Genomic DNA, 13,717 nt, shown 5'->3' with positions numbered 1-13,717 from the left:
CCGGGGAATCCAGCCGGCAGCTGCGTTACAGGCCTATTTCCCGCAGTGCCTTACTGTCCCCCCCCCCTTGGAAAATGACAAGAACTTGTCATCCAAGCATAAGGAATAAATGAATGAAGTACGGTTACATCCTCACTTCAAAGGCAAAGGAATAGTTTCGTATGTGTTTCTGCTGGGTTTTCCCTCGAGCAGGCAAAGATTTTAGATTTTGTTTGAACTTCCGATGTCAAACTCCCTGATACCCTAACACGTTTCCCCTGCCACACGTCCAGAGAGGCCACCTGCTTCTGTCTCCGGAAGCTTCTGCGTGCAGGTCAGCATGGCTGCCCCCCACCCCCAGCCAGCTGCCCCCACCCCCAGCACAGAGACGTTGGAGCCTGTGCTCTGGATGGATGGACCGACAGGGCGCCTGGCGCCTGCAGACGGGGCCTCGGGAGCCGGCCGGGAGCGCGGAGGAGAGGAAAATGACTGTGCAGAATGGAATCTGCCGCTTGCCTCCAAGTTTCTGCTGCTCCGGCCCGAAGCCTTTCAGGCTCTGCCAGCCTGGGGGCCAAGCCCCCTCCCGCGGAGCCCGGGGAGCGCCTAATATGGCGTTCCCACCTCTGGGGCGAGCGCCGCGGCGACCTGGCTGGGCGGGAGCCGGAGGGAGGGCTGGCCTCTGGCCCGGCAGCTGGCCCTGGAGCTTCCCGGTTCCTCTGTCCTCCAGGACTCTCCCCTGCCGTCTCAGCCACTCCCTGCCCGCCTGGGGTGGGGCGTGGGGGTGCGGGGCAGCTGTGCTGTGGGCCCTGCTGGGGCCTGGGCAGCCGCCGAGTCTGCTCTTAGAGGAGACAGAGCCAGGGTGTGCGGGGGAGGGGGCAGCGCGGGGCCTAGGGGAGCCCGGGTCTCGGACGAGGGAAGGTGGAGACTCACCAGCCCTGACAGTGCCTCTCTGATCCCCAGGAGGCCACCCGAGGAGACTCCGACCGTGGTGGAGTCTGGCGTAGGCCCACTGGCTGTGGGATGCTCCGTGGTCCTCGTCTGACCTCGGGCGGGGGGGGGGGAGGCCGTGCTGCAGGAAGTGAGAGGTGGTCACGGAGGAGCATCCCGAGACGGCCCGGGCCGGGACAGCTGAGAGAGGACCGCACGCACACAGGGCCTTGGGGACGAATGAGCCCACGTCCACACCCCGGGGTCCTGCTCAGTGACGCGGGAGGGCTACCGCTCTGTCCCCGCTCTTCCTGCCGTGCTTCCCCGCAGCCCCCAAGACGAGGAGAGGGCAGAGGGGCGGAGCCTGGCTCTGGGAGGGACGGAGAGGGAGCTGAGCGCCGGCCCGAGGGCTCCCATTGAGTGGGCACCGCTCCGGCCTGACCTGGGGCTGGCCCAGGACCTCCGAGGTGGGGCGAGTGTCTGCAGTAGAACTACCCCCCCCCCGCCCGCCCCCACCCCGGGCACTCCCTCACCGAGGACCCTGCAGGGCGTCCAGCTGACGTCCTCAGTGGGCGGGAGTCTGCGGGGCCCAGGTGGGCCTGGCCTAGGTATTTCAGCTGCCACACAGGGTGGGCCCTTCCTCGGGGCCTGGCGCCCTGGACCGTGACTGCGTGGTAGAGTCTCAGCAGGCATTGAAGCAGCGTGTGACCGTGTGACCGGTGTCCGCGAGCCAGCTGGGTCAGCCTCCCCAGGGCTGAGATCCGAGTTACAGGCCGAACTGCGTTCCCCCTAAACTCGGAGGGTGAAGCCTTCACCCCAGTGTGACAGTGTGAAGCAGTAGGGCGCTCATCGCCTGTAGGGAGGTGAGGAAGGGTCAAGGGGGCCATGAGGGCGGGGCCCTCACCCAGCGGAGCTGGTGTCCTGCTGAGGAGAGGAGATGCCGGGGACTCCAGCACACAGAGGAAAGGCCCCGTGTGGGACCAGGGAGGAGAGAGGAGGCCTCAGGAGGAGCCAGACCAGCTGACACCGGGCCCCGGGCTCCGGGGCGTCCGGCTTCCAGCCCTGTGGGAGGGAAATGGCGTCCGTGGAAGCCAACCGTCCGCGGTGTTTCACCATGGCCACCCTTGTGTGAGCAACCTCATGCAAGCCAGCATCAGCATTTTTCCTTCTTAAAAATAACTTTGGCTATTCTAGGGTTTTTGCAACGCCAAATACAATTTAGAAGCAGATTGTCGTTTTCTACGTAGGGCCTGTTGGGGCTTTTGGGATTGTGTTGAATCAATGGCTCGATTCTGGAAGAAGAAACAACAGTGTTGATTATTCTAGTTTCTGATCGTGATATATCCATTTGTTTAAATCATTTTTAATTTCTCTCATCAATGTTTTATCGTTTTCATTTGATCTTTCATATCTTTCATTAAAGGTAATCCTAAGTATTCCATGTATTTTCATACTACTGAAAATGCTATATTTTTAAAGATCTTATTTATTTACTTTTTTTTAGAGAAAGGGGAAGAGAGAGAGAAGGAGAGGGAGAGAAAGATCAATGTGTGAGAGATACAGTGATCAGTTGCCTCTCCCACGCCCCCCACTGGGGACCTAGCCTGCAACCCAGGCATGTGCCAAGACTGGGAATCAAACCAGCGACCTTTCGGTTCGCAAGCCAACACTCAATCCACTGAGCCATGCCAACCAGGGCAGAAAATGCTATTTTTTAACTTAATTTTCCAACTGTTTTTGCTGGCACACAAAAAACTATAATTTTTGTGTATTGACCTTGTATCCAGCAATCTTGATAAATGTTGTTCATTCTAGTAGTAGTTTGTCATTCCTTAGAATCTTCTATGCAGACGATCGTGCCACAAATAGAGACATTTGTACTTTTCCCCTCCCAACCTTATGCCTTTTTTTTTTTTTGGTCTTAATACATTAGCCAGGATCTGCCACACAAGCAGTCCCACCTCGTTTGTAGTTTTGGGGCAAGAATTTAGCTTTTCACCATTAGGTTAACCTATTAACTCTAGGTTTTCCATAGGTGTTTCTTTCGTATTCCTGCTCTGTTGAGAGTTTTTAAAATTATTAATAAATGTTGAATTTCATTTTTTTTAGTGACTGCATGATTTTTCTTTTATTCTGTGAATGTGGTCAGTGACTTTCATGTTCAGATGTTGAACTTTCGATAGACTCCCTTCGTTCATGAGCGTGTCTCTGCCTCGCTGAGTCATGTCCGGTAGCTTTCTCTTGAAGAGCTTCCCACCACGTTCGGGGGAGACATGCAGTTTCTCTGTGGGCGTCTGGGCCAGGATGTGGTCTTGGGTTTTGTTAACTGCATAAATGAGTTGTAAAAATGTTCCCTCTTCTGAAGGCATTTGTGTAGCGTTGGTACTATTTCTTCATTAGGCGTGATCGTTTTGATTTTTCTCCTTGGCATAGCTTTTTATAATGAATATATTTAATATACATAGGGCCATTCCAATCTTCCATTTCTTTTTGAGTCGGTTATGGTAACTTGTATCTTTTTTTTTTTAAGATTTTATTTCTTTATTTCCAGAGAGAGCAGGGAAGGAGACAGAGAGAGAGGGGGAAACATCAATGTGCGGTTGCTGGGGGTCATGGCCTGCAACCCAGGCATGTACCCTGACTGGGAATCGAACCTGTGACACTGGTAATTTGTATCTTTAAAGGAGTTTTTGCAGTTCATCTAAGTTGTTGAATTTGTTGGAATAAAGTTGTTTAACTATTTTCTTATTATTCTTTTAATATCAAAAGAAGCTGTAGATATTTATTCATTTCTACTATCAGTTATTTGTATCTCCTTCATTAGTATTGCCAGTTTAACAATTTTACTGTTTTTTTCAAAAAAACCCCACAACTTTTGGTTTTGTTATTTTTTTCTGTTTATTGCTATTCCTTTTCTAACTTCTTAGCTAAATCACTGGTTTTAAACTTGCTATCTTTTCTATATATGCATTTAAATGATAAATTTCCCTCTAAAGTGTGTTTAAGCTAATCTTACTACTATTATTTAGTGTTGAATTTCCAATATTTGGAGTTTTTCTAAATATCTTATGCTATATTGGTCAATTATATTGAATTATTGTGATCTAATATAATTCCACTGTGATCTGAGAGCATACTCCCCATGATTTGAATCCTTTTAAATGTACTGAGATTTGTTTTACCTCCCAGCTTATGAATTAGGTTGGCGAACATCTTAGTGGCTTGAACCTGGGCGATCAGAGGGGGATTGCGAACTTCGTCAAAGAGGAAGCTAGGGGGCGCTAGGGGGCGCACCGGGGTGCAGGGTGCCCGCGGAGCTCTGGGCGGCTGAAGCGTGGAGGTGGCAGGACCCTGCAGCCAGCGGGTGGGGGCTTCATACCATCGCAGAAAGGGTGGGGCCCTGCCTCGCCCCCGCCCCCCAGAACGGGTGTTTTGGAGACAGGTGAAGATGGTTTGGGTTGTTACAAGGACTGGGATTCAGGTGGCGAAGGCTCAGGGTGTGAGACGCTGTACCGGGAGCCCGATAACTCCAGCGCCAGGACCGGCCCCTCCCCCACTAAGACTCTCGAAGTCCCGCCAAACTCAGGCTGCGCATCCGCGCTGCTGTGCGCTAAGTCACTCATCACATTCAGAACTTCCTAGTAGCAACATTAAAAAGTAAAAAAGAAGCAAGTAAAATTATGTGGGCGATATATTTTATTTAACCCAGGATACCCAAAATATTATTTCAATGTATAATCAATATAAACATTATTAATGCGATACGTGACTTCTTTTTTAATAGTCCTAAATCTAGTCTGCAACATGCGGAGCAGCTGCATTGCGCATGGCAAGTGGCTTGTGCCGACTACCGAACAGTACAGGCTGACCCCCCGGACCCCTTTGCTGTGTAAGCACCAAGCATCTTTCAGATTGTAGGTACTTGAACCTCCCAGGACCGCGTTACTGTGCAAACAGAGGACTGAGGTTTGACTGCACGTTGTTTTTCCTGGCACTTTACCAAGAGTTGTTCACCATTTTGGGAAGTGGTGTCATCCAGCAGCACCCCCTTTCTGCCGTTGGAGGCCCTCACGCGCCGGACGCCCTCATCTGCTACGTTTGTAGCGGTCACATTCACGGCGATTCTGCATGCGGGGTCCAGCACCCCACTGTCCCGTTTGTTTGTGTCTAAGCATATCACTGCATAACACATTGCTTTGATTTCTTTTTTGCATTAGAGCTGAGCATTATATTGGCTTTTTAAAAATTATAAGCATAGGTAGCTTATATAGGTATACATTTCTTATCAGGTTTTCTTATAGGAGATATTGAAACCTTCATCTAATATTAAACTATTGCTAATCATGAAAATATTGGTCATAAATGAAAATGTCTAAAAATACTAGTTATAAAGCCCTGGCTGGTGTGGCTCAGTGGACTGAGTGCCAGCCTGTGAACCAAAGGGTTCCCGGTTTGATTCCCAGTCAGGGCACATGCCTGGGTTGCAGGCCAGGTCCCCGGTAGGGGACACATGAGAGGCAACCGCACACTGATGGTTCTCCATCTCTTTCTCCCTCCCTTCTTCCCTCTGTAAAAATAAATAAATATAACCTTGAAAAAATACTAGTTGTAAGAAGGAATGTTGGGTCCCCGTGGTAGAGAAGGGGCCCCTGAGTAGGTCTTCGGTCTCTCCCTGTCTGGGAACAGGACAGAAACAAACACTGGTCTCTACTGTAGGGATGAGGAAAAGGCACAGAGAATTTGCTTTATTATCTTTTTATAGGAAAGTCACAGCAAAACAGTGCTTGTAGAAAGTCTGATGGTAGAAAACTCGATTCTTGTACAAGGTAAATAGCTCTTCCCAGAAAACCCATGATATAAAGTGACTTTTTAAATGCCATTTTTCTTACTAAACCAAATATTTACTTTAAAATATCACTCTCACAGGTGGTAGCCCACTGTGGATTTGGTTTACATTTCCCTGATGATTAGTGAGGTCGGGCATCTTCTCATACGGCCCTTGGCCGTCTGTGTGTCCTCTTTGGACAAGTGTCTGTTCAGGTCTTCTGCCCACTCAAAAGTGGATTGTTTGGGGGTTTTGGTGTTAAGTTGCATGAGTTTCTTATAGGTTTTGGATATTAAGCCCTCATTCAATATATCCTTTGCAAACATCTTAGCCCATTCAGCAGGTTATCTTTTTGTTTTGTTGATGGTTTTCTTTGCTGTGCAAAACTTTTTTAGTCTGGTGTAGCCCCACTTGTTTTTTGTAGCTTTTGCTTCTGTTGCCCATTGAGACATATCCAGACACACCGCTCAGACTGATGCCCGAGGTTTACCCCTCGAGCATATTTTCAATAGGTGTTTTAAATGTGCTGTCTGCTAATTTGCCCACGTCTGGCCCTTCTGGATCTATTTCTTTTGACCGACTTTCCCCCTGTGTATGGACTACATTCTCCTGCTTCCTGGGGTGCCCAGCAATTTTGATCAGATGCTAGTGTGTTGTGTGTTACACACCGAGCGTCTGGAGCTTGTGGCTTCACGAGCGCTGAGTCTGTCGTGGCTGCAGACTTGCTGCTTGCAGCAGCTCGACCCCTTCAAGACTTAACCAGTTCGGCTTCGCTGGGATGGGTTTAAGCTCCTACTGAAGCCTGACCCTTGTGGAACCTTCGCTCTGGCTGTTTGGAATCCCCACGTCGCCCAGCCCTGGGTCAGCTCCAGGAACCATTCCGTTCACGGACACCCTGTATCTCCTCGCCTTTCAGAGTTTCGCCCCGTACACACACAACTAAGTTTTTAGCAACACATTCAGGGGGCCCCTGTCAGATTTCTGGTGCTCTTTCTGTATGACTATCTTGCCTCTCCAGTGTTCTGATCCCCAGACTCCAGCCGCCTCAGTTCCATTCCGACTCCAGTCTCTGCCTCCCCCACTTTGCAAGGAGGCGCTCGGCTCCGCTTCCTCCAGGTGTCACGGCCCCCGAGTTCTGAATGGACTTATCTTTGTTAGTTCAAGTAGCGTTATCGAGCCTCCTCTATGGGCCACAAACTACCCCAGCCAGGCGCGTGGGGTCTGTCGGCCAATGAAACAGACGAAAACCCACGTCCTCCTGAAGGCAGCCTGTTCCAAATTTAGGTCACCAAGTTTCTACAACTCAGAATATACGAAAAACGATTGAACCGTGCCCTTTAAAAGGGTAACTGTTATGGTCCTTGAACTATATCTCAACGATGTTAACAAAAACAAAGGTGCATGACAGATATATTTTGGGTGGAATAATCTAGATGACTCTCTCCCTCATCTATGTTGGGAATTCCCACAATAAAAAGTTACAGCGAAAGAACGCGTACCGTGTGGCACCCACAGAGATGTCCCCCTTCAACCCCCTGATGCGACAGATGACGTGAACAGGTGTTCTAGGGTCGAGCTCTTTTCGTACCTGAAATAAACCCTCCTTTCTGGTCACGATATATTTCTTTTGTAAGCACACTGAAAAATTAACTTGAGAACTTTTCTTTTCCCAGCTGTGACTCTAGACAGGATCCAAAGAGGAGTTTCACCCTCTTGTCTCTGGGTTTTATGGCGACTTACTTTGCCCTTCTGCGTTAGCCTCCTGAGGCAGCGCGTCCGCCTTACCAGGGCACAGGAGAGGGTGTACTTGTGCACGTTTTACCTAGGACTTTTGCATCCATAGTAGGAGCCGATGTAGGTTTGTTGGGGGTTTTTCCGAGTTGCCAATGTTTAGTTTTCCCTCGTTATAAAACCTCTGCGATCTTAGCGGGCACGTGACCACACAGAACAATGTGTTTCTCGTGTCTTTGCAGCTGTCTGTGGCCGTGTGAGCTCTTGACGATGCGACGCAGGCAGAAGCGTCCTGTGGCAGCTTCTAGACGCCTTCCTGGACAGAGCTGGCCCCTGGCCTTCGCCTGTTTCCCAGCTCCATCCCTCCCCTCGTCCTGCAGCGAGGCCGGGGGGATGGCCGGCACTGCTCTCTTAAACCCTGAAGGCCAGGGCCACGCCTGAGAGAAGGTGCCACCGTGAGCGGGCAGTGGCTTGGATTGCTGAGGACGTCAGGGCTCGGAGCTGCCATGCCAGCGCCGGACTGCCGTGCCAGGGCACACTTACGTGCGTCTGGTCCAGGCCGCGCCACCTGGTTCTCCCTCCCTCACAGCGAGTCCTAATGCCAGCGGCTAGGTCGGATGTCGGGGTTGGGCGAAGCTGGCCTCGTACAACCAGCTGGGAGGGCTTCCATCCCCCTCGGGGCCGGCGAGGTGACCGTTGACAGAGCGGAGCAGCCCTCCGGCCCCTGAGGCTGCAGTGGGAACACGCTGCGAAACCTCCTGGGCCTGCCACCCGTTTAGATCCATTTCCTCGGCCTCCTTCCCGCTTCCGCCCACAGGCCATCGTTTTGTCAGTCGCCTACTTCTGCTGGAGGCACTCTGCACTTGACCGAAGTTCACAAGTTTATTGGCAGGAAAGGCACATCGTTTAACATTATAAATCTTTTTTTTCCTTTCTTTTTTCTCTTGCTGCAAAAAGCTTTATTGTTTCTATTTGGGCCTTGGCAGGGGGGAAGCTTAAAAGGCTGCCTAGTGGCTGCAGGGAGGGCTTGGGCAGGAGCCGGACCCCAGCGGGTGCAGGGGGGGCCTTGAAGGCCTCTGGGCTCCACAGGCCACTGGTCGTCCTTGACCCTTTTGAAGAGACACTCGCCCAGCTGGGGGGCCCGCCCGCCCGCCCTCAGAGGGAGCCAGGTGTCGCCCATCCTCTTGGTGAGCTCCACCTGCTCACCCAGGACACGGCTCCGCAGGAAGTCCGGAGCCAAGGGCCGTGCGGGCAGAACCAGGCCTGCAGGTCCAGGAGGCCGGCGCCAGGTTCTCCTCTGGGACCGGGCGGCTTCCCTGGCGTCCAGAGTGTCACCCACTCCTCTGGGGACGGCTTCTGCACGTCCGGGAAGAGGGTGCCGCACGGCGCTGGTTTTGCATCTTCCAGAGACGCTCGGGGCCCTGGGCTTCGGCCCACGCCCTGCAGGGCCACAGCACCGCGTGGAGACAGGCCGGAGGGAGGTAGGACTGGGAGGCCGGCAGATGCACACGGACCAGGGGGTTCGCAGGGCCTCCACCTTGGGGGATAATTCTGGCGCATCGGGGAGCTCGGGTTGGTCGGCAGTCAGGGGCGAAGGTCAGAAAACGGGGTTGGCTGGTCTTGGAGGTCAAGGGTGGCTGAGGTGGTTCCAAAGGTGGCGACTGGACAAGAGGTTGGGGGTGGTTGGAGGCTGGAAGAAGGGGCGTCCCGGGTCTGTGCCGTCCACACACTGTCGAAGCAGGAGCTGGGTCCGGGGGACCTACGAGGGCACTGCTAATACCGGGCTGGCCAAAAAGTTTGTTTAGTTTTTCCCGGGCAATGGCTCTGGTGGGGCTTGGTTGTTTTAACTTGATTCAAAACAATTTTGTTAGATTGTATTGTGCTAGTTGTCATATTAGTGTGTATTTAAAAACTTATCAAAACTGGTGAATTTTTCTGAAATCATTTCAATGTTGAAGATGAAAGGAAAATACACGTTTGTGGCATATTCTGCTTTATTATTTCAAAAAAGATAACGTAACTGAAATGCAAAAAAAAAAATTGTGCAGTGTGTGGAGAAGGTCCTGTGACTTATCAAACATGCCAAAATGACTTGCGATGTTTCTTGGTACTACTGACATTTTGGCCAAATAATTCTTTGCTTTGGGGCTGTCTTGTGCATTGGAAGATGTTCAGCAGCACCCCTAGCCTCTACCCACTGGAAGCCACTAATGGAAGATAGCGGCCTACTCAAAATATCCAAATCAATAAAGTATTGGTGAAAATGAAAAATATCTTTTATTTTATGGAAAAAACTAAATGGACATTTTGGCCAACTCAATATAATTCTTATTGGTTTTCTTTTAATCTGAAGTTGTTCCTAGTGTTACATATTTCTTTTTTCTTTGCGTTTTGTTTTGCTGTATTTAAGATCTTCCAGTTGAATTAGTCTTTTCAAAGTGCCAACTGATGGACTTACTTATACATTTTTTGATAGTGTTTTTGCTTTCAAATGAATTCCTGCTTTTATCATTAATTCTTTTCTCTTAATTTGTTTGCTAGACATTTAATTTGAATGCCTAAACTCGTTGTTTTTCATTCTGTCTGGTGTAATAAGCACATTTAAGGCTATGAATTGTGCTGTGATTGCAGCACTAGCTGTTGCTGTTTAGTGGGCTCCTTCTCATTCGAGCTGAAAAGGGCCTGTAGCCCTGATCGGTGTGGCTCAGTGGGTTGGGCGTCATCCCGCAAAGTGAAAAGTCGCCGGTTCGATTCCTGTCAGGCCACATGCCTGGGATGCAGGTTCAGTCCCTGATGGGGGTGCATGTCAGAGGCAACCAAGTGATGTCTCTTTCTCATATCGATGTTTCTCTCCCTCTCTTTATCCTTCCCTTCTCCTCTAAAAATAAATCTTCGAAAATAAAAGGGCCTGTAAATGAAGTTTTGGATTCCTCTTTGATGAATGTTATATAATTTACAAGTGCTTATATTGAATTTTGATTTTCCTTGTTATTAATTTCTAATTTTATTGCACTACAAGAGAGTGTATGGCTTGGGCAATTTCTACTTAAAATTTTATTGAGAGTTTTCTATTTGTGGAAAAAATATATAATTGTTGAAAATTTTCTATAGATTAAAAGTATGTATTTTCTGTAAGCTATAAAGGCACATGGTAGTGAAAATCTTAGGAAGCAAACATTCATTTCTTAAATTTGATCATGTATTGGGTTTTGAGTTTGGGTGTTCTTAATGCATACTGATGTTGAAACTATTTTTTAAAAAAATTTATTTATTTATTTTTAGAGAGGGAAGGGAGGGAGAAAGAGAGAGAGAGAGAAACATCAATGTGTGGTTGCTGGGGGTCATGGCCTGCAACCCAGGCATGTGTCCTGGCTGGGAATCGAACCTGCAATGCTTTGGTTCGCAGCCCGCGCTCAATCCACTGAGCTACGCCAGCCAGGGCAGAAACTATTTTTTAAATGAATATTTAAGCCTTTGTTTTTCTGCTGCTCCCCACGGCTAAGTCTGAGCACAGCCTTTCCTTGGTGGCCCCGGGCGGCCCAGCCACTGGCTGCTCATCTGCAGACAGGAGAGCCAGTCCCATTCCTGCCCCTTAAGCCCCAGAGGGTGTGGCACTGAAGCACTCGTCCTTGAGGATGGTGGGAGACAGTGACCCCTGAGAAAGGAGTGACACCCTTCTTGGGGGGCCCTTGCTCCACACACCGAGCCCCTCAGAAGCCCTGCTCTCTGGAGCTGCTTCTCCGCGGCTCCCAGGCCAAGCCCCGCCGCCACAGCGGGGCCTGCCAAGGCCACCAGACGCAGGCCTCCTCCTGGGAAGCGCCCGTTGGTGCAGAGCGTGGGCACGCGGTGCTGCTCTCGGTAGCCCAGGTCTTGGGCAGACAGGTGCTCCCTCCGGTCGGGCGAGCGTCTGGAAGCAGCGGGAGTGGGTTACATCTTGGCCTCTCCCGGGTAACTCAGTCTGCTGCGTGCCTTCTGTATGTCACACAGACAGCCCTGGGGGCAGGGGGAACCGGCTGGGTTTGGGGGTGAAATACCCTGTAGTGTCAGGATCCTGCCTGCTGGGCGGGGGCCAAGGCCTTCCCACTTCCCCAGCGACACCCACAGAAAAGCAGAGGGGGCCATCAGGGACCCTCGCCGAGTTCTCCGTCCTCGGTCCGCCTCCCCCTGCCACCGGGTGACATGCTGCAGCGATCGGACCGTGTTTCTGTTTCGTGGTGGGTGTAGTCGGGGCAGCTTTGCTTGTGCCCCTGAGCTGCCCTGCCCTGCCCTTGGCTTTCTGAGTCCGGGCGCGTTCTCCGACTACTCCGGCCGCCGGGAGAGTCCAGACAGAAACGGCCTTCGGTGGTTGGAGCGCAGAGCCCATCGGCGGGAGGCCGACTCTCCCGCCACCTTCGGCCCGCACGGGTGGCCTTTTCCTACTCGAGTGGCTCGTTCTGAGTCTGTGCTTACAGATCTGTGTCTAAAAGGCGGCCTTCCCTCCAGAGAGCATTTTCCCTGGAGGTGGTTCTGCCGAGCAAGTTTTCAGCTCCTCTCATTCCCAGTCCCTGGGATACGCCTCGCCACGCAAACGGTGGTGTCCTTCGCAAACTTTCTTCAGCCTTCTGGAGAACCAGCTGGGGACCACGAGGGGTGGCTTGCGGGGAGCTGTGGTTCAGAGAGCCCCCGGGGGCAAGGTCCCACGTGGGCACACCTCGGTGAGGGGTGAGGACGGCGTGGGGGACGTTGGTCCACTTGACTCGGCTGGGACGGGCTGGGAGGGTCCCGGCCTCTCCGCCCGCTGCAAAGTGGGGGCGGGAACCCCCAGACGGCTGCCGTGCGGTCACGCGCTGCGCCGCGTTCCGGTGCTCCGAGTGGGGCCCGGACGTCCCCGACGCCCTCACTCCCCGGGAAGGAATTCAGGGCCAGAACGCGGTTCACCCGGGGCACCGGGGCCTTCCCCGCCCCCCGCGCTCCTGAACCGCACCCAGCGGCTGACCCTTCCTCGGCGGCGTGCGAGCTCCGTCTTCGCTGGCTCCCGCTGCCCCAAACCGAGGCGACCGGACACCGGCGAACAGAGCCGACCCTCGGCCCCTCTCGCGGACGACGTACGTGTGACGGGGAAACGGGAGGAAACGGACAGGGCACGTGACGCCCCGACGAGGCAAGGTGCGGGGAGAAGCGGGCGTCGGTGCGGGGCAACGTGGACTGTGGTGGCCGGGCCGCTGCCCGGGGGTGGCGGGGCCGCGTGGGGACACGGCCACCCCTCCTCCGGGGGCCGCTGCACAGGGCTGGCCGGTCCCCTGACCCAGAGGCACAGCTGATGCCCCCGGCACGTGCTCTCATTAGCCCACGCCCACAGCTGGTGACTCTCAGACACGCGGGCAGCTCACCCTGCCGGGGCGGAGCTCCCAGGGCGGCGCGTGGCCGCCCCTCCCGGTGGGGGGGTGGGGTCAGCCACACCCGATGTCGGACTTCCCGGGAGGAAGGCCACCCGTGAGTCCACTGACAGTTGGCACCGGAGGGCGGCAGGCAGCACCCCACCACGTCCGCCGCAGCTCTCTTCCCCAAATGGGGGACGGAACGGGCGCCTTACAACCATCATCACGCAAGTTACACTCAGTAGTGAGCTGACACGTTTTTCTGGGAACACCGTAACTTAGTCGTTTTAATTGCTTGGAGAAGGAGTGACTGAAAACCAGCCCATTTTCCTCAGCAACTAACTACGGCCAAGACCCTCAACAGTCCAGAGGCGTGGGAGCGAGCCCCTTTTCCTTCTGTCTCCGGTGATGACAACGGTGATGACAGTGACACGGGGCGGGGAGGCCGGGTGCCCTGCTCACTCGTCGTGGCCGGCACGGTCTAGGCCGGGATGCAGGCCTGTTCCTGGTCCCGCTGTTGGACAAGCCCGGTGGGATCTGGCCCTCCAGTGGCCCACATCCTCCACCACGAGACCACACCTAGCTGCAAAGGAGTCCGAAATGAGTCTCCTGCCGGGTGGGCATGGCCCCATGGCAACACAGCCGTGTTTCTGAACACGGAGGGGCAACCAGAGGGATTGTGGGAGTCTGGTGACCTGCTCCAGCCCCAGTCACCACGGGCACATGGGGGTAACTCAGCCCCCCGGCTTTCAAGGGGTGAGTCAGACTCAGGGTCAGGACTTGAGGGGGTCAGGGGAGACCCCCTGGGGGGGGGCAGAAGTGCCAGGGCTCCACCTCCCACGAACTGTCATCAAGGTGGGTCTGGGACAGGGACCTGGGACAAACTCAGGCACGATGC

The 13,717-nt window shown here is 53.1% G+C and overlaps 1 non-coding gene across 1 annotated transcript; it reads right to left on the bottom strand.

Annotated features, from left to right (window-relative positions):
- Positions 1–7,402: 7,402 nt before the first annotated feature.
- LOC123828132 lies at positions 7,403–7,524 on the bottom strand. The gene has a single exon (XR_006787425.1). It is a non-coding gene; the product is annotated as a small nucleolar RNA SNORA26 (small nucleolar RNA).
- Positions 7,525–13,717: the final 6,193 nt, after the last annotated feature.

This window comes from Phyllostomus hastatus, unplaced genomic scaffold (genome assembly GCF_019186645.2).
Source record: "Phyllostomus hastatus isolate PE091 unplaced genomic scaffold, TTU_PhHast_1.1 phas_contig_948, whole genome shotgun sequence".
Lineage (NCBI taxonomy): Eukaryota > Metazoa > Chordata > Mammalia > Chiroptera > Phyllostomidae > Phyllostomus > Phyllostomus hastatus.
This window is presented reverse-complemented; position numbering and strand designations above follow the sequence as displayed.